The 6,121-nt window shown below is 47.3% G+C and overlaps 1 long non-coding RNA gene across 7 annotated transcripts in view; it reads right to left on the bottom strand.

The window, feature by feature from the left end:
* Positions 1–3,425, bottom strand: part of LOC115064393 — a 55,436-nt gene extending 52,011 nt beyond the window's left edge. For all 7 annotated transcript variants that reach the window (XR_003844207.1, XR_003844213.1, XR_003844210.1 and 4 more), the window contains exons 1-2: positions 3,300–3,425; positions 1,003–1,130 (exon numbers count right to left, since the gene is read on the bottom strand). This is a non-coding gene — a long non-coding RNA (uncharacterized LOC115064393). The remainder of the gene's footprint in view (positions 1–1,002; positions 1,131–3,299) is intronic.
* Positions 3,426–6,121: the final 2,696 nt, after the last annotated feature.

Raw genomic sequence — 6,121 nt, 5'->3', positions numbered from 1 at the left:
GGGGGGGGGGGAACAGGGGGAATAGCCATAGAATAGGAAATTGTACAGGCAAGGCATTGCAGTTCAAGACCATAGTCTGAGAAATTTTGGACACAGGGTAGGGCACATGCCTAACCTTGGGAGTGCTATCCGGAGATGGGTGCCAAGCCTATTTATCAGCTTAAGCACAGTGTGTCCAGTGGGGGAAAGGGGTGGGGTGGGGTGGGGTGGGGAGTATTAGGAGGGTACAAGCCGGTGTTCAACGGACTTCTGTATCAGGCTTTTTCCTTTCACCTTGGACTTAATCCCGGAAGCTCTGGGAAGGCTACATAGGAGCAAACTGGTATTTTAGAAAGATTGCTCAGTGAAAACAAATCTGTGCAAACCATTTACTCAGCTAGCCCACCACTAAGGGGCTGGGGTAAACACAGGGATGTGTTCGCCAGCCTAGCTACCAGAATGTTCTCTGTGGTGCTGTCAGCGACGGCATGAAGTGAAAACAGCTTAGCCCTCTTTAATCGGCCATCAGTTGAGCTGGATCACATTAATTAAAATGTGGGTGGGTGTGGCATGCCCTCCTCGCAGATCCTTGCAGCGAACACTTCTATGGATGTATTCATGGTTTTATTTTCTAAATACCATATTGAACAAACAGGAACCCGTGACCTGCCCTGGTAAGAAGGATGTTCACCAGGCTTCTATCTGCACACACTCTCCAGGAAGGGAACAGGACAGCTGGCATTTTCAATAACAGAACAGGGTGTTGCATACGGACACCGGAATATTAAACAGCTCTTAAAAAGAGGGAAATGCGCAAACCTATTGTCTTTTAATGGACGTCTGGATTTTACAATGGACCAGATTAATCATGATCTTTTGTTCCAAGACAGTTTCCCATCATTGGTCCGAGGCACACTGCCTTTCATCCCACTAACGTATGCATTCATATATTCATTTGTAATACTGTCATAAGGGCTCGTGAGCTCTCTCCCCAGATCCAAAGCGCTCAGCAATTACTTACACCTGCCAGGATAAAGGACCCCAGATTTCAGGGTGGCAGTAAGATGCTTAAGTCACCTCCCGTGTATACAGAATCCGAGGTGCTGGGTGCCATCAGAAAGGCAGTGGATCTTTGTTATGGCCAAGCAGTTCTGGAGGGGAGGAAAACAAGCGGATACAAAATGCTAAAGGAAGAACTCTAGCTCTGAAACAACCTCCGTATGAAAGAAAAAAAGTGTCACGGACTCTGGAAATGTGTGCACATTTAGAGATGTGCAAAGGTACAGAAAAATGCAGGAGCCCAGGAGGACCACAGCAGCTAAATTGAGGAGGGGGCTATAGATGAGGGAGGGGCTCAGTCCTACAACTACTTGGACTTTTACCACCGCCAAATTAATTAGCACGACATTTGCTGTACAATTACAATAAATATTTTGCATGGGTTTTTTGTTTTTTTTTTTTTTTTTTTGGTAGCTTGTTGCCGTTGTTTATTCTTTGGGATGTTTTTACTGGCCAAACAAAAAAACAAACAGACAAACAAAGGGAAAAATTGAAAACCAAATTCATTAAAGTTGTGGGTGCCCAAAGCAAGTTCTCAGCCCAAAGGGACTCAAAAGGGGACTCAAAGTTTATCTTTTTCTCTTCCTTTTTTTTTTTTTTTTTTTTTTTAAATTCTTTTTTTCTTTTTCTCACTCACTCTTTCTCTCTCTCGCACTGGCTGTCCTGGAACTCATCTTTTTCTCTTCCTTTTTTTTTTTTTTTTTTTTTTGGTTAAATTTTCTGTGCTTCTGCGCTGACACTGCAGCCTGCTCAGCCTGTTAGTGACATGTAGCCAGCAGGTGTGAGCCTAAGGCTGTGATTTCACTTCCAATTGGACCCTCAGCGTCTGCAATGTACCCATGGGGGAACATTTTCCTCTTTGGTACTTAAGAGGCACAGAAAGCTAATGCGCTGGCCCGTGTTCTAGGGGATTAGCTGTATGGAATGGGAACTCCAGGGGAATGTGACTTGAGATAGATGCTGGCACAGGGGACATGGTCCTCTAGAGAAATAAACACAGCAGCCTCATGTGTCTCAACTGTGGAGCCAGCTTGCTGGCAACGAGCCGGGGCCATGCTACGTGCCCTGACAGCTTGACTCTCAAGCAACCCAGACTATTACTGTGTACCTTCGGGGTCTAAGCCAGAGGGTCCTGGCATCAGCATCACTAAATCATCCAAGTAGTGCACCGCACACTGGACCCCTCAGAAGACCCCTTTCTCTCCGAGGTACCCTGAGTCTGGCTTGTATCCTGAGCTTCAGACCTAGCTAGTGAGACCCTCCGCAGCTGTCAGGGGCTGTCAGATTCTCAGAATGTGCATGGGGCTGAGTGTGTGACAAAGATAATATGATTACACCCACGTCTCCACAGAAGCACTTGATGCTCAGAGACCCTCGGAACCAAAAAAAAAAAAAAAAAATATTAACCCTTTCTAAACTCAGCAGTCTAAAAGACTCATCCACCTTTGTCTACCCTTGCAAAGCTGCTGTTTCATTTACTGGGTAGCCATCTCCTTTGAAGAAAGGCAGACCAGTTTCCTGCCATGTCTTTAAGCAGGGAAAAATAAAATCTGAGCAGCATTAAGTACTGTTCTGCCTTCATGGCTGGTCTGTAATCATTTGAGGTTCAGCTATTTAGCCCACACGATTTGTGGAGTGGGCTCCCTGTGAAGACCTGGGGGAACAGGCAAGGATTTCACAAATACAAAATGTTTTTATGACATATATAATTTATATAATTTTTAAAAAAAAATAAAAAGCAATATTCAGATGGAGACTCCCTGTGCTTGCCCTGCACTCCCGGGTTACTTCCAGGTGGAAACAGCCAGAAGGCAACCCCATAAAAAAGCTAAAGTTGCCTCAGGAAAACACCACCCACCCTGGGTGGGGGTGGGGGACAGGGAGGGGGCAACTTTCCCAACACAGCTTTCCTGTTTGCCTCTTTTCCTTTGTTTTCCTCTGAATTCCAAAATCCTGAGAAGGCCTTATAAATGAGTCCAGAGGATTAAGATCCTCAAACAGCCACCTTTGCCAGGGGCAAGGACTCTCCCTCTCCAGCAGGTATTGTCTCTTTTCTATTTCAGATTTCCTGGGGCACTGCTTCCCTGATCTTACCAAGCAGGTTCGTAGCTATAGTCAGGGTTCTAAGATCTTCTCCCTCCCCATCAGGGGCATCTTAACGGCCAGCATCCTCTCTGCAGCTAACTAAGCCTTCCTTAGTTAGACACAGAGAGACAAGGATATCGCCTTGTTAAGGCTGTGTACAAGAGAGATGCGCTTACCTGCCTGGCCGGGCAATGAGCCTGCTGCAGGTTCTCCATGGTGACTTAGGATAACACACTCTGGAAGGGGACAGGGCTCCTTCAGGAATCGCCAGCCCCCTGCCCCCTGAGGGGCAGTGAGCCATAGCTATAAAATGAAGAGTTCCAGTTAGTTCCATTCTAGAAAAATCTAAGTTTGCAAGTTCTCTAAATTAACATTTTAGAAGGTAAGAGCACATTCCACAGACCTTTTTCTGTGATCCTGGGCCAGGCATCTGCTCCCTTCCTGGGAGAAAGCAGTCACCTTATGTCTGGCTTACCTAGAAACAGAAGAGAAAGAAGAGTCAGGGGTCTCCTGTCTCCCTGAGCCCTTGATCCAAGCCTCATTGCTACCAGTAGACCTACTGTGTGCTTGAAAGGCAGCAATTACTGACGAATACTGGGATCTAAGAGGTCATTATGGAGACATAAAGGGATCCTTCATGAACAGAGGGCACACTGAGTGTCCATCTGAGGGTGAAAAGCTTTTGCTTGGTCTTTATTAGGACTGTCAGGCACACACGAGGTATTAGCATGACCCCGAAGACTCACGGTCCTCTTCTCCAATGTGGGAATTTTAAAAACGGACAACTACGCAGAGATTATTCTAAGGAGTGAAAAAACCTCAAGTATATGATTTCTCACCAGTCATGCCTGGCACAAGGGTAATACACAGAAAGACAGAGATGTCTGAAAGCAGGAATCCTGGTTTGGGGAACAGGTGGGGGGGACTGGGGAGTTACAACTGGATGGTACTTCTGTAATTAAGAAGAAAACGTATTTATCCAACAGCTTCTAAGAAGAAGCAAGCATCCAGCAGGACCACCGGAGATCCACTTGGACACTTGAAGCCAAGGTAAGCAGGGGTAGAGGTCCCATGCTGGCCTCTGCCCAGCGGGGAGGGGCTTACCTGGTGAGTGGCAAGGGTATGGCCATGCTCGGGACTAAAGGTTAAGGGTTAGTTTGGGCATGTACTGGGGTACACACTACCACCGCTGTTCAAATACTTGAGCAGTTATAATTAGTGGAGCCTCAGCCAGCTGTCTTATCCCATCCTGTCCCTCTGTTGACACCATATAAACCAAAATGAAACAGGAATGACAGCAGGATCTTTTTGGGGCGATGGAAGCAGACACTAAGGCCCCCACTTCTATGTCTGGCTGCCTGTCAGACCACGAGACTAACTGCATCAACAGCGTGGAATGAAGGCATCCTCTGGCCATGAGGCCCTCCAGGTTTCTAAATGGCAACTGCCTGATCCCTCTTTGGGTACCTGATTCTGCCTGTGTCATCTACCAGGGGGCAAAAACCTGGCTCAGAGATCTACCCCCCACCTCAATCTTCCTGGGTGCTGGGTGTTAGCGCCAAAGCCTCCACATGTCAGTTTAATTCTGCAAAGTGGTAAGAAAACCCTCCAACCATGACATTACAGGCTAAGAAATCAGAGCTGAGCAGATTTCATTATGATTGGAAAATTCTAGTTAGCCCTGTCTGTGGCACAGGGGCTCCAAATGTGACTGGATGCCTTAGGTCTTCTGCATGGCCCTACCGTGTCTTTTCCAGGATAGTCATGACTAGTGTTTGCAATGGGTAAAGTGGTTGTCGCTGGAGTGAGGCTGTGTTCTTGCAGGAGGGTCCTGGAGAACAGGTCCACCCTCTGGCTCAGGTGGAGTCTCTTTGAATGCAGAGCTTGCTCCCCTTATGGGGCTAATGGGAAAACTAAAGTTGATACCACACATTCAATGAGGTATGAATCTAGACCTCTGCAATTAGAGTGCATGCTCTAAAAGCAATTAACAGATAATGCCTAATAACAAAACAAAACAAAACAAACAAAAAAAGACCAAACTCCTACATTGGATTTTTTTTTTCTTACATGGTTAACAAAGGGAATGCCTCCTTCCCATTCTAAATGGGCAGAGAGGGTTATAGGGCGGCTACCCTCTATACCTGGCCCTAGAGCTGTAGCTCTCACAGACCTTAGGATGAGTTCTTCCTGACTTGAAGGCATTAAGGTGTGACCACGTTGCCAAAAGAGTACCAGGCATAGAGAAGAATTTGCCAGAGCCAGGCAGGAGCTGTAGAGTCAAGGCAAGGATTCGCCAACCTATAAATTTTCAACCATTGCTTAGATTAAAAGACTTGGATTTAAATAAAAGTAGGACCCTAATTTCTACGTGCAGGTATTAGAACCAAGGGAGAACAGGAGTCCCTCAGCTCCACCTGCCACTTTGGGCCATGCTGTTGCCAGAAGAAAGTAAGAAAGCCAAGGGGAAATGAGGGGGGGGGGGCACAGGAAAAAAAGGGCCATGTGCAAAGTCAAGGCTCCAGCGGGGCTAGCAGCTGCGCAGGCTGCATCTCCATCCAAGGCCCATCTCTGCCCACATGCCTTGAAAGGAAAGTTTAGGCTCAGGAGCAGCTGATTGGCTATGCAACTGGACAGCCCAAAGAAGAAGAGGGGGAGGTATGCTCCTGCACAGCCCCTCCCGGAGTGGCATACTCTCCCCCCACCCCTCCACAGTTATTCTGGGAGAGTGACCCAGCTGACCCCCATACGTCCAGTTAAACATGAAGGGGCCAGGACGAGAGGCTGCTGGGTCAAGGGCACAGCTCTGCCTCCGGGTGCAACAAGCTGAGGGTCTACTGCAAGAAATGTCCATCTGTTTCCTTTGATTCACTCTCTACCCTGAGTCGTTGCCCCACCATAGAGATGAAGGCCTGATGATGGAGGCTTTTTATCCAGATTACAGAGTAGGGAGAACAAGGTGGCTATGCAGAAAAGAAAGGTAAAGACCCTCTCCTCT

The sequence above is a fragment of the Mus pahari genome, chromosome 7 (genome assembly GCF_900095145.1).
Source record: "Mus pahari chromosome 7, PAHARI_EIJ_v1.1, whole genome shotgun sequence".
NCBI classification, from domain to species: Eukaryota; Metazoa; Chordata; class Mammalia; order Rodentia; family Muridae; genus Mus; species Mus pahari.
This window is presented reverse-complemented; position numbering and strand designations above follow the sequence as displayed.